The sequence below is a fragment of the Lepidothrix coronata genome, unplaced genomic scaffold, assembly GCF_001604755.1.
Source record: "Lepidothrix coronata isolate B3197 unplaced genomic scaffold, Lepidothrix_coronata-1.0 Scaffold165, whole genome shotgun sequence".
NCBI lineage: Eukaryota > Metazoa > Chordata > Aves > Passeriformes > Pipridae > Lepidothrix > Lepidothrix coronata.
The window spans coordinates 1,585,910-1,611,949 of NW_016690345.1; the positions used below are offsets into that span (position 1 = coordinate 1,585,910).

General features: G+C 42.2%; 1 protein-coding gene across 10 annotated transcripts in view; it reads left to right on the plus strand.

Annotated features, from left to right (window-relative positions):
- The window catches only part of CPS1 (carbamoyl-phosphate synthase 1), a 326,177-nt gene that overhangs the window by 181,971 nt on the left and 118,166 nt on the right, over positions 1-26,040 (plus strand). For 8 of the 10 annotated variants that reach the window (XR_001877123.1, XR_001877125.1, XR_001877126.1 and 5 more), the window contains exons 43-45: positions 6,480-6,636; positions 7,332-7,448; positions 21,024-21,143. The gene's annotated coding sequence lies outside the window, so the exon portion shown is untranslated. Of the gene's footprint in view, positions 1-1,094; positions 1,135-6,479; positions 6,637-7,331; positions 7,449-21,023; positions 21,144-26,040 lie in introns of those variants that run through there. The other 2 variants (XR_001877129.1, XR_001877131.1) reach the window with 2 other exon arrangements.

Genomic DNA, 26,040 nt, shown 5'->3' on the forward strand with positions numbered 1-26,040 from the left:
TCTTTTATTTGACCATTTTCATTGTAAGGCTTTAAAGTGATCCTATTTTTTTTTTTTCTTTTATGATTTGCCTTTTAATGTCCTGCAGCATTGTGCCTTTGCTCATCCAATAACTCCCAGCCTGGTCTGACACACTGCAGCCCAGGTCTTTTAATATTGAAAGGCCATACCAATCAGTGCTTCAGGAGCCAGGAGCTCTGATATAAACTGTCACACATGCATGACAGAATGTGTACTGCCCTGGTCAGCAGGTCCTCTGCAGCACTAAACAACAGGCTTTCTTTGGCAAACCCTTCAGGCTGTACCTCTAAAGATATTGACTGCAGTGGGAATTTATGTACCCTGTGTAACATGCATTCTGTGAACTGAGTCCTGCCCTAACTAAAGCTGCTAGACACTGTCCTCATAAGAACTCAGTAATATTTTCTAATAAAAATAGCTTCAGTTTTATCTTGTCAGTATTTCATTATAGGTACTAGCAGCAAGTATTTTTAGACCATACTCTATTTTCATGAGTTTGTTATTAGTTTTGGCTGGGCTAATGGTTGGACTCAATGGGCTTAGAAGTTTTTGCAACCTGAATGCTTCTGTGTTTCTGTGTCAGTAAAATGGCACATGGTTGAAAACAGGGAAGACTCTGTTTTGTAAAATGTTACTTTGGTCCTGTGTCCCCAAATGTAGGAGGATAAGGCCAACTGTTGAGACTGATCTCTGTGTCTCAAGTATCTGTAAGCAGAATTACTCGTGTGGCATTTCTGGTGGAAGTCTTTGGCTGTGTGTAGGTAAAGATGGGACAGGATGAGGCCTCAGGTTTTGGGGATGCAAGTTTCCTTCTAGCTGAAGTTTAGACAGCAGGGTGTGTTCTCTGAAGCAGCTACTGCTATAGATAATGCCCAGGTCTCACCCAACAGAAACCTCCCTGTGCCATAGCAGCCGCCTTCCTCTCCCAGGAAATGATGGATTAAGTAATCTGTGTTGTGGTGCTGCTAGCTGTAAGTTTGTAAATGGCATGCATGTGCTTCCAGAAATATGAGATCCCAGAGCTTTTACAGAAGTGCCGCACCAGTAATGCCGATAAAATCTGTCTCTTGCAGGGGCCGTGTGCGGAACTGCAGTCTGTGCTCAGACAGGCCCATGCATCAACAGGTGATGAGCACACACGCCTGACAGCAGACACTTCCCTTTAAGGGCTGCTGAGCTGAGTGAAATATCTCTCCCCAAGATGTTTTGCAGTGCCTTGGCATGTTACAGGACATGAGCTATTGCTGAGACGATTGCGGGCAACCAAGAGCCATTTAGAAACAAAAGGAGAAGGAAACAAATCTTAGAAACAAAGCCTTTCTCTTTCAAAAGGATGACTCTGTCCCTCAGCCCTGGCATTGCTGTGGATCAGGTCAGTACCTGGTAGAGTTGCTGATCTTCTCTGTTGGCTTGAAGCAGGTGATGCCAGTTTGTACCAGGTCTGATATTCATGTCAGCGAAGCGACAGGAATAGCAATGCAAGAGTAGCAAGCACACTTCTATCATCCTCAGCAGGGACATAGTGGGACCTTGGCAACATCTGCCAGGGAATGGGCTGTGGCTCTGAGACTGTGCCACATGCTGATGCTAGCTCTGCCTTGCAGTAAAAATGGAGTTTGCCACCTCCTGCTTATTGTCATCTGAGTAATTGTGGGACCATACTCTCCAGTCACTGCGGTGGAGAAGGGTTTTGGTGACTTTCAGAGGCTTGGTGATTTTGTGGTTTTGTTTTAGTGTTCTGGCTAAAGCAAAGTTTGCAAGCTGTTGCACTGGTACAACTGGGAGGTACAGGGTGGGGTGTGCAGTGTCCTCCACTGGCCTGATGCCAGGAAGAGGGCAAACTATTGACTTGAGCCCAAAGGGAAAGCACAAAACCTGTCTTGTCCTGTAAGCCTGGCTCTTTTGGTGGGCAGTGGCTGCAGGCTGCCTCACAGTAGCCCATTTGTCTCATTAAAATGCTTTCATTTGAAATGAGATCCTCTTTTGGAGCCTTCCCTTTGTGTTGCTTGTTCGTGGCTATATCTGCTTGGTTTCCTGTGTGCTAACTACCATGTATTCCCCACCTGCTCAGAGATCACTGGGACCAAACTCGTGTTTCAGAGGGAATTGAAAGGCAGCAGAAAGCCAAAAGTGCATTTACAAGGTGGAATGTGATTGCAGTCCTCTTGGGTTGATGGAACTGTATCTGAGAGCTGCTCATCTCAAACGGAGACAATTTGGGAGCCTGGCAGGAGCCCCAGCAATGATTCTGATTTTACTGGAGATGGTGTTGAGGGCTGGCAGCTGTAGCACTGTCAGCTGTCTGACAGCAAGGGGAAAAGTCCCTCTTGGCATTAGTTTCTGAAGAAAGTGCTGCAGGGCTCTTCAGAAACAAAAGGTAAAGCAGTAGCTTTAGCAGAAAACTGGCTCCAGTCAGACTCACAGTGCTTCCAAAGTTGTTTGTAGCGAAGCTACAGCTTAGGGAAGGCAGAAGGACCTGGGCTAATGGGAAAAGGGAGGTAATTCCATACTCTGGGGACTGGGACCACTGTTGCTTTCTGCTCTGGACTTGAGGTCTGATCTCACCTCACCCCTCAGAGATGGCTCTACCAGGAAGCAAGACCTCCCAGTGTGAGGTTGAGCAAGGTCTCCTGTCAGCCAGAGGGGAGGGGCTGCTCTCCCCTGACACCCAAACATGGCCAGAGTCCTGCCCTGTCAGTCCCCTGAAGAAAAGCCAAGCAGCCTGTTAATTGACAATTTTGCAATACAACCTAGTGTGGGACTGACGGAGTCCAACAAACTCCCTGTTTGCAGGAATGATGCAAAGGTGAGCGTGGCAGCAGCGGGCACCAACCCCTGTGACCAGCTATCACTGCTTCCTGAGGGGTGGAGCAGAGCAGCAGCCTGTGCCTGGCTGTGCTTCAGAATCACTGCCTGCTCCATCCAACCAGCAGAGAAGCTGCCTTTGCACTGCTAGAGGGAGAAGTGACAAAACTGCAATCTAAATGTGGCTCTTTCAAGCTCTCTGAATGACAGAGAACACCTGACACACTGTGTTGGGGAAGGCTGGCTCTTTCTTGCCATACGTTGACAGGGGCATTAAAATGTATTTATAACAGCTGGGGATGGCTTGCCCTGAGGAGTGAACTTAATTCTTAGTCTGCCAGGCACTCCTTTGTGAGTGACAGTGATTTGTCCCCTGTGTGTTCGTTCTCCTTCTTGCCCTCTCACGTTCACCTTGCATTTTATAAAACTGTGTTTGACAGTCTAATTTCATATAACTAATAACAGTACGTAGTGAAATGAGCTCAAATATCCGTTTATCTCTCCAGTGCTGAAGTACTTGGTAAACACTACTTTTCCCATCTCTCCTGTTAAACGTCTGCTGTGTTTCAGTTTTCTGATCTCCCCTTAAAGCAAATATTTTGATGAGAGAAGTGCTCTGATATCTGTCTTCCATGTGACTAAGCCAGGGAAGTGCTTTGTACCAGCCCAGAGAGGTCCTTTGCTGACAAGAAGCAACAAGTAACTAAACGAAAGCTAACCTGAAACGGGCTATTTTAATTCTTCAAGTAGAATTCTTGACAGCACATCTCAACACTCCTCCTCATCTTGACATCAAAACAAAATGAATGCAGCAATCCCAGCTCTGTCAAAATCAGGGAGAGTGCTGGTGCTGAATTGGACAGGCATCAGGCTTTGTCCCTACAGCTTCTGGTTTTTCCCACCCCATCATTGATCTGCAGCCACAGAGACCTGGACCGTTTTGCCCAGCTGAGAGGGTCGTTTCAGACAGAGAATTTGGATATGAGTGTTACAGCCCCCTTGGTGGGTCTTGGTGGGGGGAGCTGTAGAAATGCAGAGCTGCAGGATGCAGCTTGAAACAACTGACAGCTCTGAGGATATATATTGCTGTGAGTGCACACAAGGTGCAGTCACACACTAATGGGTCTAATGGGTTTTCTAACAGCTTCTTAAAAAGTTTTTGCCATTGGTCACCGAAGTACCTTGAGTCAATTCATTCCACTGGGTAAGTTTATTGGGAGAATTTTGTTTTGGGTAGCTCACCTTAATGTAGCAGGCAGGTATATCTCCTTGGTGTTGGTTGGGAAGGGGCTGTCATTATCTTTATTCTGTACTTGATCTTCAAAGCCTCCATCGTCCCCTTACTGTCCTCTTTGGACACCCCATTTGTGTGCATCCTCTGTTCCTGCAAGGAAGAGTCAGATGCAGGTCACTTTTGAGGAACCAAACTTCCCAGACATATTTTGAATCTAATGCTTTTTAAATCCTTTTCTTAATATTTTTTCCTGAATATTTTCTTTTTCCATCAGATTACACCTATGAATAATTTGTTTTGTTGAAATCTACCATCAAATTCTTTTTCAGCCAGGTGCAACAAAACCCTCTAATTGAAAACTGTGTCTTTTACAATGTAACTCTGGCCCCTGGCCTCATCTTTTCCCAGCCATGGCTCAGCCTTGGCTTCTAAGGTTAGCAAGGATTTTCCTGACAAAATAAATTCTAAATTAAGGGATGGGAGGAGGCAGGCACAGCTCAAAGCTGGCAGCTTCACACACCTCATCCATTCAACAGAGTGGTGCAAATGACTCTGCTTATTACCTGTTTTGCAGAATATTGTAGCACATCCTTTCAAAATGGGAGAAACAGATGTTTTCCTACTCATTAACTGTACTCCCACTTCCCATGTGGGACAGAATGTGAAGGGAAAGGCTGGTGACAGTGCAGCATACCTTGCTCTCAGCATATATTGTTACATAGGTATATTCCTAGATAACTTGTAGGTTGAGGTGGGCTAGCCCTGCTGCATACAGCACGGGATAAAGCAAGTTAAAAGCATGGAGGCACATTCCCCAGGCAGTGGGGACCACACCAGCAGCAAAACTGTTTGCATTCTGCCTTGGCCTTTGCTCCTTGTGGAGCCAAGAGTCCTGCTCCTGGTGATTTACAACTAGCCCAGGGATAGAAAGGAGAAGAAATTACCTCAGTTTATGGTAAGGAAGCAGAATGCTATAGAGAATAAATGAGTATGGACAAAATAATGTATCAGTGACCTATTTTGACTCAGACTTTGGAGTGCTGGGTCTAGTCCTTGGACCTTACTATGTCCTTACTATGCCATGGGAAAAAAAAAAAAAAACAACAGACCAGGAACAACAATTTCCCTTCAGGGTAGAGGAGGAGGGAGAAAATCACATGGATGTCAAGTGTGCACTCCTCAGTGTCTCAGTGCAATCTCAGTTCTGAAGAAACCAGAAAAGTATTTAATATTTTATTTTTAATAATAAATCTGTCCACGTGGAGTAATTAAAATGATGGCAAGTGCTAGACTGTGAAAGGGCTGCTTTCTGATGTTTCCATTTACATCAGTTCTTTTGGCTGGCCTCAAAATCACAGCTGATATGCCCTAAATTAGCAGAACTGAGCTTCAAAACTGAGCAAAGGTGCAGATTTTTTTTTCCTTCCTAGCACTCTTTGTAAAGTTGGCTCAATGGATTTTTTTCTTCTTATATTCATTAATATACATGTTAAATACTTAATTTAGAAACTACTGTAGTCCTTGATCACCTTCCTGTTTACATTTTGACGTTGTACTGAGAGCAAAGGGACCCCTCTTGTACTTCTCCCTCCTCCACTCGCCGAGCTCTGTCACCCTCCTTTGGGATCTCTTTTCAAAAGATCAAGAGTAGAGAAAAGGCTTCAGATGCCATAAATATTGCAAGAACCAGTGTTCATCAGAGGAGAGCCTCCTTTAAGATCAATATGTCTTCCTGAGGGGGCATTCAGTCCTTCAAAGTAAACAAGCCGGGAACATTAATTCAAATGCTTTTATACTAAATACATATACATGAATTAGCTCATGTGGCTGTGATAAATAAGCATTATATAAGTGAGGTTTAAAGCAAACCACACATGCCAAAAAAAAAAGCAGAGTCTGCAAATTTGCAAGTCACAAACCAATTTCTGCTGCTGATCTTCTGATGACGGAGATAATTTTGTTAAAGGGCTTAAAAGGAAGTTCTCTTCACCTTTGTGAATAGATTGATCTGGGCTATCAGAATCTTTTCCTTAGAGGAGGAATACCATTATGCTGATGTGTAAGTCAAGATACATCCCAAAAGGTGCTGAATCTACATTTATAGTCTGTCATTGTCTGGGTTTGGAAATATTATTTCTTGGGGTGGGGAGAGAGACAGAGATGGTGTTACCTCCATCTCAAGGAGGGAAGGTGAAAGCAATGTGTCTTGATTTCTTTCTCTGTCAGACATTGGAAAGTGGCTCAAACTGATGTCTTGAGTGGGTTTGTATCCTGCCAGTCCTTTCTGAAATGGGCAAGTTGCAGAGCTGTAACTGCCCTGCAGTGAGAGCGAGAGCCTGGCAAAGGTTTTGCTTGAACTTGAGGTGGGTAATACCGTTTGATTCTTTCATGCCTCTCATACCAGCTTCCCTCCTTCCAGTGCCACAGGGTGCCAGGAAAAATGAAACATACTGGAGAAGGGGAGCATGGAAATTGAGGAAAATCAGCATGGTCTTCAACAGACTATTTTGTTTTGTTTGTGTTCAGGATAACCTCTGTCCCTCAATAATATGAGAATCTCCTGCACCCTGGAGGAGGTAAGTGTTCTTAAAAACATTTAAGTTTCTAGATTATTAGCTCTGGATAATGGTTTCAGGAAAATCCTTCCCTTATAAAGTATAACAGGGCAGAGAAGACAGAAAAAAAAAAAGTAGGAGCATAGAGGAGGTTATCGTAGAGAAAATGTTGCTTATTATGACACATTTGAAAAACATATCAGAATAACCAAGAGGAAGAAATGGTAAGGAGAAGGAATGTAAATGAGTAAGGGAATTAGCAGAAAAATAGCCTTGTGGTCATTATTTCATATCTGGCTCAGCTGGTCATTCAAAAGAATCTCTTCATACATTAGGAAACAGGCTGGCTGGTGGCTAAAGTCTGGGACAAGGTGGGTGGTTGTTGTTTTGTTCTTTTTGCACTGCTGTGGTCTTGGCCTTTTTTGTATTTGGACAACTGGGAGATTTCCTCTTAACCCATGAGTTCTCTAATTTGGCAAGGTGGAAAAAAATCAGAGACTTCAGCATGACTTTGCCAAACCTGATTTTGCCAGACATTGGGGCAGCAAAAAATGTGTCTCTGGGCCCATGCAGACTTGGAGTGTTGCAGACATGAAACAGTAACAGCATCATAACACCAATGAAAGTACATGTGTTTTTATCCCTTTAAAGAGTTTAAGCTTTTTAAATAGTTGATCAATTAGCTTCTATGCACTGCTTAATTCTTTTTCTGCCAGGTGCTCATGTCTGGAGTTTCTGATCCTGGGTGGTGGTGAGCAAGAGGATTTATATCACAGCATGGTGTGTTGAGCTACTCAGACATGAGGATGTGCCTTCCATGCCCTCAAGCAGAGGTGAGTCCATCCGTTTTTCTGAGCAGAATTTCCTTCTGAATCCCACAGTCTTCTTCCAGCAGCCCTGACTGCTGAGACTTGTGAGATCAGCATTATAGCTGTGCAGTGCTCAGGGCAGGCTTTGCTGGGTCAGTCGTAGAAGAGAACTTTGTGAGGTGACAAGTAGGGCAGGCAGCTAAAAGGCTGTAAAGGAGAGGCAGTCCTGCTATTCTCCATGCTCTTGGCGTTGAAGGATGAAGTCCACCTTTTTATTGCAGAAGGATGGAGTGGCAAATAATATTGGCAAATGATGTTGCATGCTCACAGATCATGAGGCCCCCCTAGTTAAACACTGAAAGGGAGTTTCCACTGATCTTACCCTTTGCCTTTAAACAAATGGGCTGAAATCTTCAAGCAGTTTCTTCTGATCTTTCCAATTTGGGGCCATAATTGTCTGAAAGGAAGACTAAGTGAATGCAAAACTACCAGCCAGGAGGGTCAGTTTTCATATAGGCATTCTGGTCCCGACATTCAATAGATGCAATTCAAAGGAATTTCATACAGGAGGGATGGAGAAATATATGGTAAACCTGGCAGGTCTGGTAAGAATGCTGTGAGTTATTCCATGACCTCGGGCAGCTCCACAGTATTTATGTGCATTTTGTTCATGGCCTTCCATCTCACAGATCCATCTCTGCTGCTGTAATGGGGGTAATAAAGACTCCTGAGACATTTCCCAGGGTCTCTGATACAAAACTCACAAACTCCTCTCCATCAGCCTCATTTGACACTGTTAGAATTGGTCTGTTTGTTTAGGACTGTGCTTACTCCGTTCCTCTCAAAGTGATTGACATTGTGTTCCTCTGAAGAGGGTAAAGCAGACCTGTGAGCAGAATATGTGGAGCATCAATTCAGACTAAAATCAGTATGAATAAATATATATTTTAGTCAATATCTGCAACATTATAAATAACTAGGAGGTGATGTTTGACTAGCTTTTGGACTTATTGGATGGACAAATTTTCCACATACACAGCTGACAGGTTTTTTTTTCAGAATTTATTTTACGCTCCTGCAAATGAACTTTTGAAAAGGAATCAGAATAAAGCAAAAACACCCAAACAACCTGGAAGGAAGGTGACTCCTTCACAACACATTGCACAGGGTACGTGTATATGTCTCCCTGAGCAGTGCATCATCATTCATCCTTTCATTACCTCTAGCTCTTGTGTTCAAGTAATTGTTTCACTTCAGAGAAAGCTCTTGATCGCTGCAATTCTCCCCCTTCTTCCCAAAAGAAATTCTGATTCAGAGCTTCCTGTAGACAGTGCACAGACTCTTGTTGACTTCAAGTTTTTTGAATCAGACATTAGTGAGTCTTCTTAAGCAGGGAGAAATACAGTTACAGCTTCTCCATCCCACTCTTCTTAGCATTCGTGGTTATGCATCTTATGTGTCTGCAGGTTCTTTTCTGATGTGATTTTTTTTTCTTCTAAATGAGGGATTCCCTGTGCTCCACACCACATGGACCACAAGTCCATATGGGTGATGTTGACATGGGAAGGCAAGTCCACCTCAGAAATGGACTAATATAATATAAGCCACCTGTCTGAAAGGTGTGAAACAGGTTAGGGTGGGCTTGTGCCTAAGTGATTCAATTTGGAGCTAAAAATCTGTTTCTCAGTCTTAGCAGAGCAGTGGTTATTGGTACCACTCTAGCAGAGAGCATATCAGCCTGCTGGAGTTGTGCAAAATGAGTCTTTGGTGTTCTGGAGAGCTTGATGAGAACAGGAAAAATACCTACCTGGATTAGCTCTGTGTAATGCTTCCCTTAAAACAGCCTTGTCTTCTGCAGTTTGGGATTTCCAAACTCTAGGGACCTGGGCTCTCCCAACCTTTCTAGACCATGTGAGGCAGGCTGCTGCTCTGCAAGCAGGACCTGGGAAACAAATCACAGAAAAGGCTTTCCTGGAACTTCTCATTCTGTTGTAGTTCTGGTTTATCTAATTTGATTCCTGTTAAGTCTAAAGGTGGGGAAGACATGAAGCAAGTGGGCAGGCAGCAGCGGGAAAGGTTAATTCAGAGAGAGCTGGGAGGGTATGAACAAACAGAAGCTGACACTAAAAATGTCAGCTGTTTAAATGGCCTGATTTAAATAAGGCACGTGTCAGGCTGCACTGCTCCCAGAGGAGACTCCTTGTGTGGGTTTATGAACTCTGGGAAAGGGGCCAAGCTAGCCCTCATTATATTTTATTTAATCAGCTATATAAATAGCGAACTGTTTTCTTGGCTCTCTTCCCCATCGGGATCACATCTTTATACTCTTGACCTTTTTATTTTATGCAAGAGGCTCTCTCGTTGGTTTGGACCCAGGTAAGTCAGCTGCACTGAGCTTGCTCTTACATCACCTCTCTTCTTGGAAGACAGAAAGCCCAAGGTTATTTATTTCCTGTGTTCTCAACATTAAGGAAATACAGAATTTCTTTTTTTTTTTTTTTCCATTTTCACTATGCAAACTCAGGAAGACCCTCTGGAATAAAGGGAAGTATGTTTAAGGATGTAACATAAATAGATTTCTGGACAATACTGGGAACATTTTGTAGTTGAGATTTGAACAAGGTTTGGAGAAAAACAGCTCAGCTATCTTGAACATGTATGTTACTCCTCTCTTCTAAGGCATCATTTGCTGTAAAGAAATGACAGGCGGGCAGAGGAATTAACTCTCTGAGACAAACATGCAGTGTGTTTCAGAAGACTGTTCTCCACCATGAATACTGAGTTCCCTTGAAATTCAGTGGGGTCTGGATGTGTATTGGTTGAAGAATAGAAGACTGAAATGATGCTCATGCCTTTCCCACCTCTTGGTTTGGAACGGAGTGAGATCTGACCCATGTAGAACTTCCTCTCTGAGGAGCTTGTATCACAGGTCTTAGCCTGGAACCCACCTGCTGGTGGATAGAGTTTTGCATATTATCTTTGCAAGATGGAGACAGTCGTCATAGTTATTTTTGTCATTTCCTCAGAGCATTTCTGAGCATTTCAGTTACTTTTCAAGAGCTTGGAAAACAGTTTAATTACAGTTGTGGATTTAACATGAATGAGACACTGTTGAACAGCAGCCAGGCGGATTTTAATGAGGAACATCTTGGCCCTCCAGTTTATCTTGTAGCTAGACTCTGGCTTCTCAAGTGGACATGGAAATTTTAACAGCAGTATTTTAATTCTTTTGCTCTTGGCTGGGAGCAGCTCCTCTGGCTTTATCTCTTTAAAAGGAGCATCCTCACACTTCAGTTCCTGAACTAGCCCTCTTCAAGAGAGGTTTCTGCCCTCTCACCTCCATTATTGTGTGTTTGTGGTTACAGAAATTTTGAAAACAGGGTTGTCACAAAAAGTGCCACTGATGCTGTGGAAACCTGTCTGACTGGACCCTGCTCCCTCTCTCTCTTCTGCCTTCTCTGAGCAGATCAGGGGATTCAGGCTCGTCTGTGTGAAGGGCACAGTTCAGATTGCCATGCCCCAGTTATGAGCTCCTCTCTGGACTCAGCAGGTCCTATATGTTCAATCATCCCCTGTGCAGCAGTGGCAGGATGAGGGCTGAGGGGATGGTTTTGTCTTTGCTCTTGTGGGTGGGATTGCTCAGGAGCAGGAGGCCACAGGTTGGATGTACACCAAGTTGATGTATGTCCTGAGAAATACCCAGGATTTTAAAGAGGAATGAGCATTACCATTTTACTGTTGGGACATGGATGTGCTTCTGGTGCAAATTTTGCTTTCCTGTCATGTCCTTTCTCCCTACTCTTCCCCTTGTGCACCTTGGAGTTTCAAGGGAAGTTAATGTTGTTTCTGCAAAGCTGGTAAAGGGTTACTCTGCAATTGCAGTCTAAAGGGGAGGCCTGTAATTCTTTGGCACCATGTGTATCTCTCCCCTCACCCTTAAACAGCTCATTTGTACTCTGGTCCTGAGGGGACAGGCAGACTGAATTTCAAATGGCAAATAGGCAGCAAAGTTTCCTTGGCACATCTTGGCTTTAGGAGGAATATCTGAAAACAAAGGCAGTTTGTCCCTGGGCAGGGGAGGGAAATATCTGTTAAAAATCATGTGCTTTTGAAAACAAGAGAACTTCCCCTCTGCTGCATGTTTCCTTCAATGCCTCTGTCTCCCAGAGAGAAACTGCTCCACACTTCCTAGATGGTGAGAGCCTAAATGAGTCAGACCTCCGTTTCCCTCTTGGTGAGGTAGGGCAGGCTCCAGGACTAGTTATGCATCTGATTGTGCCTCTAATAAACTAAATGTAATTAAAAAATAGATCAGGGCCATTGCATTTTAACAGCTTGGAGTTTTCCCTGTGGAAGGATCATCAAACAGTGAAAGAATATGAAGACTCAGCTACACAGCACCTGCTGGGCAGCCTCTGTCAAGATTAACAGCATCTCACCAGGTTATTAGAGTGAACATGAATACTTTGGAGGCTCTGTGGGTAGTTATGGTATCACATTTTATTATCTTCCACTGAAATGAAATTACTTATTGTAATTGCTTGTCAGTCACAGGCCAACAAATCTGACAAAGGAAAGCTTTTGTGCTGCGAACGGGGAGCAGGAACAGAAGGGAAGAGATGGACTGAGCAAATTCTGCTCAGATATTTTTTGGAGGAAGGGGGAAGGTAGAGAAAATATAATCATAGAGGAAGGGAGGGGAAGAGTTTTTGCCTTAAATAGTGAGCTGACACAAACAATTGTGGCAAAATGACCTAAACTGAGTGAGCATGTCTAAGAGCTGTGAAAGGAGTGAGCGAGGTGATACAGGATGGTGCGTTAGGTTGGGTGGAAGTGACTGCTTCGAGGACAATGTATCAGCCACAGCAGCTTACCAGTTTCTTGATAACATCAACTATTGTATCTCTCAAAGACATTGCTGAAGTTTGATGCCTGGGGACCACCAGTCAGAAGGAGGGATAAGCTTTGCACAGTGCAGAGGTTTGAGTCAGAGAAGAAAATTATCCTTTTGGGTTGTTTGTTTTTGGATGGCTCAGTCTTTTCTGTTAGACTTAAAGGAGGAAAAGCAGTGCATAGGAACAAGGGTGTTCGGAGCAGAGGGGACAGCAAGGGTGCACTGCAGATGTTTGGAAGTGAAGATTGCTGTACCAACCTTTTAAGAGCAGCTATAGAAACCAAGATTGCAGGACCCCAGAAATGATGCATGACCTGTTGCTGTGCAAGGGAGAGCTGTGATTTTAACTGCAGGTAGTTAGCAGTTCCAGCCCTACCAGGAGAGCAAAGCTGCTGCAGTTGTTGAGGCAGGGGTTGCCTTTTACATCTGAAGAGCATCTGTCAGCTTTGCACCAGCAGAAGGCAAACAGCTTAAGGTGTGCTTAAGGTGGAAGTGTGCCACTGTTTGAAAGTTTTATAGTGAGCCCCATTAATGTTCACTATAGAGGTCAGCATATGTTCTTAATGGAGGAAAAAGAAAAAAAACAGGTCCAATCTCAAAATCTCCAAGAGAAAGGATGACCTTGAAAGGGGTCCGTGTGCAGCCACAACCAGCATGAGGCAACAGGAATGGGTAAGACCTGATGAACAAGGCAATCATTCCCTACTTCCTCAAAGTTCATGCCGTTCTCTGTCATTTCCAGCTCCAATTTCCAGCTCAGAGGTATTGTATCTCCTTTTGCATTCGTGATGCTGCTATTTCATCACTTTTGGAATCTCTGTGTGTTATAGTACCTTTAGTCTTCCACAATATTTGAAGTGTGTGTCTCCCTTCATGTATTCTGGACTTGTTACTTCCTGTCTTCATGTTGAAGGATACAATCCTGCATTTACAAAAGCCTAGATGTACTAGACCCTGTTCCAGAAGCAAATATGTTCAGCACTGTAATTATTGTTTTGTCTACTGTATCTAATTTCCTAATGCATGAATCCTGGATAGTTTTTGTTATGTAATTGGTGTTAACGATTAGAGCTCAGCATTAATTAAACAGATCAGTTTTCATTCTCAGACATTTTACTTAAGATACCTTCAGGCTATTAGACTGGGAGGGGGTTCTTTTTTTTAAGCATGTGTTCATTAGAGCTTATGTCTCTTTTATCTGCAGATTAAGATTCTCTGCTTCCTTTGTAGTGCAACATCAACCAGAGTATTATCAGCTTTTCCTCCTCTCAGCAGTAACTAAGCTCCAGTACTTTATTAGAGACATAAAGGATGCCTAGTGATACAATTAGAGATCATACCTTTTGTTATTTTGGTTCCTGTCCTCCTGGCTGCTTTTTGAATCTTGAATGATAGATAGTATGATATTTGCATACCAATTTAACAACTTAATTTTAATACCAGCTGTATGTCATGCACTGGTGATTTCAGCTGAGCTCTAGAGTTCAACAATATCACTTCCTCCTTTAAAGTTTATTCTATGATGAAGCATCCAAATGTGGACTGTTTATGGCAACAACTGCAAATTTTGTTAACAGTAAAGGCAGGATGTGTCATTGCAATTGTTCAGACATTATTTATAACACAAAGTGAAAGATTTCATTTAATAACTTCTATTTTGCTCCTGTCTTATGTGTGAGCTACAGTAAACCCTTGGGAAAGTCATTCAATCTTCACTTACAGAAGAGGTGAATCCATCAGCTTCCTATGTTCCTGTAGTTAATTGTCTTCATCACTGGAAATGTGAATCTTATTTTGAATCAGAGCTTGTTAATTTTCAGGTTTTGGTCCTTGAATCTTGTAATTTTTCTGCCTGATATATGGAAAGTGCCCTAACCTGATGGAAATTTTCACTTCCATAAAGGTAATTACAGGTGCTCAAGTGTTACATCCAATTTGAATTTCAAAATGAAAGCAATTAAAACTCCTGTAATCATTAGTGAGGAGGTTTGAACTGTTCTAGATTTTCATGATTTAAGAAGGTGGGATGCTTCTGTAATGGGTTGATCCATATCCTTCTCTAAGAGGGAGGTGTTGGTCTGTCATTCTCTGGGCAGATCTGATTCAGTGAGCTGGGTCAGGTAGGTTTTGTGCACCATGTGTAGGCTTTTGTTACTGCTGCTTGTTACCTTCATTTCCTACTGGTCTTTGGGCTACAGATGATGCAGTTTGATGAGTAATTTTGCACTGGATGAAGTATATAGCAATATGGGCATCTTGTGAATGACAGGTATCATCCTTTTAAAGATGATCTTATAGCCTCCATGGTATTAAACATGTGCTGGGTGTAGACTTTAGTCTTGGGCTAAGTTTATTTTGAAGAAATCAGTAAGAGCTTGGGTGGGACTGAGAGTGTAGAAAAGGGTTCTGATTTTTTGCATTTAACAGCAGCAGTTACCTTAAGGAGTTCCCCAGCTGACATCAAATATCCCAAAGTGCCTTAGGTCTTTTGGCTCAGAAGCTAATGGGAAAGGAAAATCATGAAAGCAGAAACAAAATATAACCTTGCCTTGGTTTTCTTAACATAAGGTGACAGAGGCCACAAAGAAAGAAATGATAGAGCTGCTACTCCTGAATGCCACTGTCCAGCTGTTTGCAAAAATGAAGGGTTCACCTCAGCATGGCACACTTGTAAGGGCTTTGTCTTCTATTGGTTGCCTGTAAATCCTATAACAAATTATTCCAGTTCTTTACTGATCACTTAAGCTTATTATGTAACACAAATTACAGTTTATTTCTTTTTAGTTTCAACCCTGCTATGACACATACAGCTTGGTCACACATAGAGGGATTCTTCTAAATACTCTTCACTTGTAGCTTTTTGTCAGTTTTAACCTTCTCTCAACATCTCCTCATGCTTCTGGACCTGACCTCTTTGAGAAGATCATATCAGAGTCATTAGTTAAGTGTTAGGTTTGGTTTTGCTTGCACGGAATGAGCTACAAGGCTGGGTTAAAATTTCACCTCTCATTTTTGCCAGTTTTTATGTTCACACTTGTTTCCATTAGCAAACAAAGGTGTGATGTAGTAAAATGGAAAGAGAGTGAGGCTGAGGTTCTGGTCCTTGCTTTGTCCAAACACCGCATCCAGGGCAGCTTCACCATCACGTCCAAGCCTCGGGGCTTTCTTCAAGGCTCAGTTGAGTCAGCTGGGACCATTCATTTAGAATAATGAATTGACTTTTCACTGCTCATGTGGGTAAGGTTATTCATCTGGATGGAAGAAATGGCCAGGAGACATAATCCCATCCTGATTCCCCAATATATCTTTCCTTATTTGAAAAGATTTATGTGATTTTTTTTTTTCTAAAATACAGTTTCCCTCAGAAATGAAATTGTAACCAAATACATTGTGACACAGATTTCAAGGCTCATTTCCTTGGTGGATAATCTTCAATCTCTATTGCTGTAATTCTTTAACACTTTTAGAGTCAGTAAATTACAATTTAGTGACAGCAGTTTTTGCTCAGAATTTCTTTCCTTTGTAAGATGTCCTCATAACAAGGCATCTGCAATACTATGATAATTGTGAGGTATGTTAAAACCACTGTTTAAAGGTGCTTTACTTCTATTAAAGTGAGTTGATATAAACACTCTTCTGTTTAAACACCGTTTAAAAGGACATATTTAAAGCTCCTAGAAGCTCGGCTGGTTTATTTTTCTCCTACATAATCAGATTAAGTGTAATATATAATGCCTTTCTGTAAAGGAATGTAGAATGCATTTCTCCTCAATTTAAGAGGAGCCCGTGGCAGTACTAAAAAAAAAATTAATTAGAAGTTGTTCTGTTTAGAGTAGCCAGCCTGAAGCATAGATCCTCCTACATAGTTTACATTTCTAAACCCTGCCTGGGAGAGAAGGATGTAGTTCTCTAAAATGCTCCGATCCAGCTTGTTCACACGGATGGTTTATGGGGTTGGCAGAGCAGACCAGAAGAGCAGTGGGGGACTGGCCTTAATTGGGAACACTCTAGAGTTACTGGTTTGATATTTATTATAAGACTCCACCGGAGTTTCCATCTTGGATCAGGAAATTTCATCTTGAAAAATGTGAACATTTGTAAATAAGCCTCTTTAATGCCATCTGTCATGTGGGGTTGTATCTATCATGTGTTTATTTTGTCACTGAAGCAAAATACACCGCAGATCAGGCAGAAGTGGAGAGGAAAAGGCCAGACTGCAGAACAAGGTGAGCTGCACTTATCTGAAAATCAAGTGGGATTTTGAGGACCTGCATTTCTCTTCTCAGTACTTTAGGACATGGGCAAAGGATTTACTCTCGCTGCTTTGAGTAGTGCCTGTCTCCCTGAAGGTAATGAGAAAGCATTGCTATCCTGTCAGCTGAGCATTTGCTGGTTGGAAAAAAGGGAAATAAAAGAAGTCATTCCTAAGAGTATAAAAGGAAATACTGCTCTTGCAGGCAGCAGTTGCTCATTAAGAAACACAACCTACTTTGTCATGGGACTCAATGCTCTTTATTTGCCTGAAGACTTTTTCTCTTTTTTTTTTTTTTAATCTTTTTGCAGGGTGAGATTGTGTGGTTAAAAATGTGTGACATCTTGCTGAGCATAGGGGGACATAAGCTGTGACTGGGCCATGATTTCAAGCAAAGCAAAGAATGCATGAAATGAGAGAAATCAAATAGGTGCTCTATCAAAACTCTGTTGGCCTAGTGGGGGATCCTACCTGAAGAACAATATGGAAGGGAGCAAAATATAAGCCAAAGTAGTTGAGCAACTTAAAATTGCTCCATACTCCACTTCCTGTTGCTAGGACCGGGGACACTACAATTACACTGAATGGTGTTCTCTCTAAAGGGAAACTAAATGATTTAGGGCACGAACAGCAACTCAGGTCCCTGGGGAAATATAAGGAAACTAAATCAGATTGAGCATGTAGGAAAGAATTGTCAAAACCATCCCAGGTGATAGAACTGTGGGAGAACAAGGAAAGATGTAGACAAATGTGGGAAGGAGAAATAGATGCTGAGTGCTGTGAAGCCTTCTGCATCAATCCAGTCGTGACTAAGGGCATCCTGACCTTCCCAGGAAGGAAGGAAGCTGTTCAAGAGACTGATCACTTGTCCTCAAAAAACAAAGCTGAAAAAGACCTAAATGAGGACTGAGTAATTCTGACTGTACACTAAATGATGCTCCTAGCCCAAGATTTGGTAAAGAAGTGGATCAACATATTTTCTGGTTCCTGAGGGAAGAAGATGTTACATGATGTTACGCTGTCCAGGATCATGGGCACTGTGAGAGTGAGCACTATCAGGTCAAGCAAAACCAGCCAAAAAATTGCTCAACCCTTTGCTATCATTTCTGGTTTATAAAAAAGACTATTTTGTGATGCAGCCAGGAACCTCAGTTAAGGACTTCCTACTCATTAGCTGTCCACAGGTCCAGAACCGAGATCAGTGCATCATTTGTAGCCATGACTGTGAGCAAATGGAACTCAACAACTGTAAGAAATTAATTAATTGTCAGTGAAATGTGTCCCTTTTTACTGGAGTATCTCAAGATCTATATGTCTTGTAAATATCACCCCTTTTGAGGCCTTTGCTGTTGGTGTAAAGTTTCCCACAGATGCAGCTTTATGTAAATATTATAATTCAGAAAAGAAATGTTTTCCTGGGGAATGCCACTGAAACCCAATACAGGGAATAAGAAAATAGATGACAATAGTGGGGGAAGAGCATTCTAAGGAATTCTTAGAGTATCCCAAGGTACACTGTTAAATGATATCTTTGGGAAAGATATCAGGAAAGAAACCACAGCTTGCCTCTCTTTGGGAGGCTACTTAGAAATGACATTTTGAAGGGGTCCACCTATAACTGAAAGAGATGTGAGAGAATGTGCATGAGAAAGGAGCATCCTGTTAAGATGTAAGCAAGCAGGTGCAAAATGAGAGTGGCAAATCTCTCTGTCGCTCCTCAGCTTCTTCCACGTGCAAATCAGTTACAAGATAGGTTGTTTAGAAGGGAATTATGGACAAAATTAATTAAAACTAAAGTAACAAAGACTAGAAAAGCCGTGCACGGGACAGAAAATAAATTAAAACTACACCTGACTCCTGTTGTATGAAGATCAAGATCTGTCATCTAATTATGCACTCTGTGATATAGAGTACTGGAGATGACTCCTCAAGGTTTAGCCTTGTGTCTCTGTTCAGAGCTGGCTGCAAGCTGATAATCATCTCTTGCAGCCAAGTCCATTTATTTGTGGGATAGATAATATTTTCTTTTCCATCTGAACTTGAATAAACTGTATGAACTGTTATTGGAATGGGAGGGGATTCCCAGGAAAAAAAAAAAACATCTTGCTGAACTTCCATGACAGTCTACAGATTTTATGGCTTGCTGTGTCTTGCATGGCTCTGGATAGTATATAAGCAAGCCTTCTCCAGATGGGAATTCACCAAAAAGGCTGATTTTTGTTTGCCACAGGAAAGTGAAAAATTTTTTTTAAAGAGTTACATTTGGAAAACAAAAAAAACAAACAAACTAAAAAGGAATAAACTGACGGAGGGCAGGGAGAACTCTTCAGTTCCTGAGAAGCGCTGGCTGTCTTCTCTAATCAAACTCAGGCAAGAGAAACTCAAAATCCAGGAAAGTCAAAATTGGTTTTCTGTGTTCAGGATACAGCATAAAAAAGGTACAAGAATGGCAGGGAATATATATGATCGCTGCAGGATAGTGGTCTTGACTCAATCATCCTTTATTCTCTGGGTGAAGGAGATGAAATCATCCCAAAATGTACACAGTGCTTTGTCTCCTCTTTATACTCTTCACACGACATGCTTCAGTCTGCAATGCTTCAACCTGCAATGGTGGTATAAAATTACAGAGTAGAAGGGTTTTCCTGTGCTTCCTTCTCCAGCAGAAAACTGTAGGCCATCAAGGAGTTTGTTGCAAGCATGTGCCCACATGTCGTGCTGCTGAAAAGGGGCTTATAAGGCTGTGAATCCCTTTGATTATATTCCTTGTCCCAGACTGATTATGAACATGGGAAATCACAAGTCCACCAATGACAGCTCAACGAGTGCTCATGTGAAGCCTTCCAACCGCAGGGCTTGTGTGCTCCTCTGGTGCTCTTTGCTAGGAAAACTGCTGGACTGCAAGTCATGAGGGCATGGTTAGAAGAAAGTAAGTTTTATGTGTTTGCCGTTAATCAGTGAACCAAATATCCTTTCAAGTATGTATTGTTTAGGGATTTTAATGCTCCTCCATCCTATTTGCATGTGCAGAAGCACCTTGATGTTTCTCTATTTCTGTAGCTGACCTGAAGGCAGAGTTAAATCCAGCACTATTCCTTCATGGCGTGTTGGTGTGTTGCTCATGTCCCAGTAGAGAGAGCAAATGTTTTCAGAGAGGTCCCTGAGGTTATGTTTATTACATGTATTTCCAACCAGTTTCATGTATTTCCAGCCAGTTTCCCACCTGCTCATTCTAAAGACCCAAGTAACATGATGTTGGTAAAGCAGCGTAGGTTTTGTCCATCTTCTAGACTGTGATTCCATCTGTGCCCAGTCTACTGTCCTGGTGCTTAAATAAAGAGTAAGTTGTATCACTGTACTACAGAGATAAAAGGTATTTCAACAAAGGCTATGGTTTTCCCAAGAGCTATAGAATTATATGTTTAGTCCTGTCAAATCTCAGTGAAATTCTGAATACTCACACATGGCTTCCAACCCTCCTCCCCTCCCTGCTGTACCTCTGTTTGAGTATTTCCCATGTTTTCTGTTCCCCCTGGTCCATCTACCTATGTCTGCACCTGCCTGCACATCACTTGTGTTTATTCTGAGAGGTCTCCAGGCTTTATCCACAGGGAATGTGCCCAGAAGAGGCTGAAATATTTTGGAATATGTACTGAGATATTTGAATTAGAATGAACCAGACTAGGCAATAGAAATGACTTGTAAAAGATGGCTGCCTGCTCTCTATACTGAGATCACTCAAACAGTGAATTTGGAAGTAATGGAGTAATAGGGAAATATATTCAGAATTAATGTGTTCATATAAATATTGTATAGTAAATTATTTGCCAAATAACATTCATTACTTTGTAGCAGAGGTCAAATAATTGAGAAAATGTATTTGTGAATAAATTATTCAACAATTAATGCAAAATGTAGCAGCCAAATTATTCAAAGAGACTAATTCAACCAGTTCTAATTCATTTGCACTTCAAAAGTGTTTCTGGGTACATGTACACGAGCATTTGTCCCTCCCCATGGCAGGAGGGTTAGACTAGATGATCTTTAAAGGTTCCCTCCAACCCAAACCTTTCTGTGATTCTGTGACATCGGTGCATGACTCCTGCAGCCTGCAGAGACCATCTACTGTTACCCTCTGCAACTGCGGTTACTGAATTTCATCCACAAAGGCCTCTGTGGAGCCTGATAAGTCATGCTTAACCACAGAAATCCATAAAAGTGCCTCCTTTGGTCTCGAAGATACAAGTAACCTATTGCTTGCCTAAATCATTTCTCCCAGTGTTGACTACAGTGGTATTTAAAAAAAAGCCCACAAATGCAAATTATTTTTAAATTGAATTTGATTTAAAGATCAGCTTCACTGGAAGTCATTATGCCACATCTCATCAGCCCGAAGATTTTTTTTTAGTAACCCAAACCCCTTCTGCGTACAGACTTTAATATTCTTTTTCAGTTAGATAAGTGGTTTGACCTCCATTTGCTTCAACCTGCAAGATTGTTCCTTGATCCCTCACATCGTGGATGTGCAGAAAAGGCTGAAAGTCCACTTTTTTTGTGCGTGTTCACGGAAAAGGTAAGTAGACCTCCACAAGGTATTTAATTACCAGTTTGACTAATAACATGGATCTGACAAAATGGCACTGCTGCTTCTCATTAGTGTTTGCTTCTCTAAGGTGGGGAAGAGCAGCATCATTTTTTGACAGCATCATAGTCAGTCCCTTCACAACAGGTCCCTCATTTCAAGGTGGGTTTGAGGGGCTGCTGGACCCACACTGCAGCTCCAGTGTGTCAGAGCCCCAGATGCTGTTTGCAGGGCAGTGAAAAGACTGGGGATTCTTCATGGTTGCTGTAGTGCCAGACAAGTTAATGGAAGTGCAGGAGGGAGAGAAGAATTACAAAGCCACAAGCGTGCAGGTCAGTCAGCCTTACGGCTGGCGGGCATTTCCTCACTGCAGGGCCGGGAAGATGGGTCCCCCTTTCCTAGTAGAAAGGGGCACAAAATGGTACCTCATCCTGTGGGTGTTAGAGGCTATGGGATGAGACAGAGCTGGGGACTTTTCTGTGCAGAAAAGGATAGGGAAAAAGTTTTTCCAAAGTGAAATAGCCCCCCAGCAACCTGTGCCATATCAGGACTGCTCCATGGTTATTTCAGTGCTGCTGTGGGCTTCCCTTGGGTGATATGTTAGGGGACAGATCTGGTGGGCAAGGAGCCCAGCCGGGGCACAAAAAACTGCCCTGGGAGGAGGCAAAAGTCTCTCTGATTCTGGTCGTTTCCCTCCTCCAGCAGCAACGTCTGATGTTGGGGGGTTGCTGTCAGCAAACTTCATTTTCCCTCCAAGCCCTCTTCAAATCAACCTGCTAACACTGCTTGTGAGTCGAGGGGAAATCTCCTCCTCCTTCTAAAAAGCCAACATTTTTGCCCAGCCATTTTGCCAAAGGGCTTGGTCTGCAAGTTCAGGAACGTTTGGGAACGAGAATCTTGGTGAATCTATTGCTCATGACGAGGTGCTAGGGGCATTTGTTCAGAGCTGCTTCCAGTGTAAGTGGGGCATGGCAAAGTATGTCAAAAATACCCAGACTTCCAGGAGCTGAATCTGTGGTGTTGATTTAGAACTACTTTTGGGAGATGGAGTCCAACATAGTCTTTGATAAAGTAGAAGTCTTACTTGAAGTGAATGACATTTTTCTTTTATTCTGTTTCAAGGACATACTATTTTAATATAGCTGTTGTCTGTTAATATTCCTTACTTTATTTTACGTTTTCTACCATATATCATAACCAGAAATTTGGAACAGGTCACTTGTTCTGTTGACAAAATTTCTTGTTGTCACTGAACCAAAACTCCCAAATTTCTAGTATTCATTTATGCCTCTTAAGTGTGATGAATACAGGGACGCCTCAGACATAGACCCACATGCCTTGCAAAATAATCATGACATTTAACCAGCCCAGGCATAAAATGTACTCTTGCCCTTGCCATGATCATATTGGTATTAATCAGAGGGAAAAAGAAATTATTCATTTCCAGTGAGTGCACCAGAACACTGTGTTTTACGGTCTCCACAGAGTTGCAGTGGGTGCTGCTGCCCAGACCCTGCCTGCCGGGTGACTGCAGGTGATCTGGGGGTGAAGCTTTTTGGCAGGCAGGGCTGGGTGTGGGTTCTCGGTCCGCAGTGGGGCTGGGCACCGGCACCAGCTCAGGACATGATGCTTTGTTCTATGCTTTTATGTGAAGTTTAGCAACAACTTCTGCATGAAGACAATATATTAGGCTTTGTAGCTTTTCACACCACGTCTTCCCATGGTCTCCCAGAACTAAATCTGCTTTTTTTTTTGTGGTTGGTAGTGAGAGTAACTACTGATGTCTCTGGTGTAGCAGCAATGAAATATCAAGTTTGTGCGCCTGAAAGGAAAGAGGTTGGGTTTGAGAGCTCGGGCACCAAGGTGGGTTACTGCAGCTCAGTGAATGATCCTACATTAGCTGAACAATGTGTGCCTTTGCCCAAAAAGTGAGACAAAGCCACGTTAGAGAACGTCACTGGCATTTAGATTAAAACAAGTACCCGCTGCTTGTCATGCACTGAGTGTGTGCCTTGGCAGCTGCCTGTCCGGTGATCAGGAGGTGGCAGTGTTTCTGTGCCGTGGGACTGTTCCTATTGCTGGCTCTTCATTCACTGTGCTGACAGAAGGGCGTTCTGACTACACAGAAATATACTTTTTATAATCACCTGTAAGAATATTATGACAGGCGATTAATAGTCTGACAGCAAGGCAACTATTTTTAATGGCTTTAAACGAACGCTTTATTTCATCTTTGAACAAATCCTCACTGTAATCCCATTACTGCACTAAAAGTTTGGATAGCTGAATATGGGCTGACTTTGCTCTGCCTTGGCGAGACCTGTGCTGGCAGGAACAACGGATCCAGCACCAATACAAAAGCCTCAGGGCAGAATTGACCTGGTGAGGCATGTAAGTGTGACAGCAGCCTGGTTATAAAACATCTTATTTAGCCACAAAGGAGTATCTGTTTGAAGAGAGAATTTATTGGGTCTGAGAATACACAGCTGGTTTTTAAGGGGAGACACTGAGGTGTGAATGGCATACTTCAATACTAATTTTCCATAAAATTTTATCCAGATTGTGCTGAATTGAGTTTAAATAGTTCACAAGGCGAACTTGGAGCATTCTTAGCAATTTTTGTGAGCTTTAGATGCGATTTTGCATAGCTGATGATCTGATAATTTATTACTCTGATAATCTGATCACAGGTACAGGCTTCCTTACTTCTGGATTTCACCTATTTCAGTTTTCATTTAAGAATCTAAAACCTGCTGTTACTAAAGCCCAGGGGAAAATGCTGACTTATCCTTAGATGGAGCTTTTGAAAAATTATTATAAACAAAGCCAGTCCTTGCGTTATAGAGAAGGCTGTTTAGCTTTCAGCTAAAACTGTGGCACTTTAGCAAGATGCTGAACGATACACTGAATTGTTTTGTCTTGGGGTGTGTGCCAAACACACAATGTGTGCATCTGAAAGGGGGTTATTAGAATATTTTGAATGATCATTGGTAAAAGTTACATTGTAAAAAGCTTAGGTCCAGAATCTGACAGGTACTGCAGCCGGCTGTGATTCATGTAAGGAACATGAATGATTCACAAGGTTGGTAGAATTGGAGTAAGTCATTCTTTCATCTTGATAATTTTCACCCTGAAGCGAAGTATCTCACATATGGTGACAGCTTTGTAAAATAGTGTGATGGCCAGTAAGGATAGGGGGAGCTCAGAAAAGACCTGCTAAAGCAGATTTGATTTGATATAAAGAATGGAGCCTATATCTCTGTTCTTTTGAATTTTTTTTATTTTTTTTCCCCTTTCCCTGTCCTCCTCTTTGGATATGCAGAGAACTGTTAAGAATGAAAGGCAGTTGGCCCAGTATGCTAATATATCTGCTTTGATAATTCTGAGAGATGTCTTAATTAGAAAGAGGAGGCAAAGACTTAGAAGAATGTAGTTACTCATGTAATTTGAAAACCCTTGAAACAATCCTAAGGAGCAGTAGCCTGAGGAAAAAATGCAGTTTATTTCTCTGGGAAAATATAGCCAGATGTAGCTTATATGTAGTTTTCTGATGTGGCTTTATTATAAAATGCCAGTGTGATTTGGTTTCAGCTGGCTGTTCTCCAGACAGAAGAGCCCTGAAATGCACATAGCATGTTTTCAGTTGCTGCTGTCTGGGACCTTTTCACTTTGATAACAATGTAGATAAAGAGCCAGTCCCATGATCTAGTAGATGTGGGATGTAACACTCGGAGATATCCCTGCAGTTCGCTGGAAGAGGGGGGATTGCTTGCTGTGCTGCTGAACATTGGTAGGATTCGTTGCCAGGAAGTTCAGTCTTGCCACAGAGGCATTGCAGCGCCAAACCTGGCCAAAGGAGCCCCCCAGGGAGGCTCGTCACATAAAAAGAGGACAGTCTCTGTGCTGACCCAAGTGTAAGTGGCCAGAAGCTCCTTGTTCATACGACCATGATCCCCTCTAATTTGCTGCCATGACTTGGTGCTTTTGAAAGGATGACTTAATATAACTTAAAATTCACTTCAGTATCTGTTTCTGTCTTCTTTTTCTCTACTTCTCTTTGTTATTTTCTTCTTAAGACATCAGTTCTTCCTTTTTTTTCTTTCTTCTCCTGTCTCCTATTCTCCTGAGGCCTAATTGCAGGTCATCAGCACAGTGCTTTGTGAGCCTGTAAATTCACAGTTCTGTATTTATTCTGCAAAATGTTGGTCACATGACTTATAAAAGTGGTCAAAAACTTGGGTTTTGTTTTGTACAGGGAAAGAAATGGAAAAGGCCCTGGCCTTTAAGGTTACCTTAGTCTATCTCCCTTACTGTCTTTGGTCACACAACTTTTTGGACTGGGATGAAAGCTGACCTTACTGGAGAGAAAGCAATGTTTCCCAGCAAATCCACTTGCAAGAAAGCTCAAAAGAAATTACACTATGTAAACAAGAAAGGATGTTGTAGATCTTGTCCCTTTTTCCAGCTGGGTACTAAATGCAAAGCTGATGGGATTATCCCAAATCCTACTGCACGTTATCTTTGCCAAATGACTTTTATGTAATCTTTAGTGTGCATAAATACATGTTAACAAAAAATGAACAATGAAAACAGAACAGCAAGCATTGAAAGCAAAGCATTACTGTGTGAACATTGGGATATCAAACTTGTCATTTGTTGTGGTTTGTTTTGTTCTTTTTTTTTTCCCCCATGAAAGGCAAGCCCATTGGCTTGGGTACTGCAGGAATTTCTTGTGTTCTTTCTTCAGAGTGCAGATTCCTAAAAAATCTAATGTGGTGTGGAAGCTGAACACATATTATTTATTTCAAGGAGTGAATAAAGCTTTGCTTGTTTGATTTTCACATGGAATGGCTGCATTTGTTTTCCCGGTTTCCAACAGATACCAGTA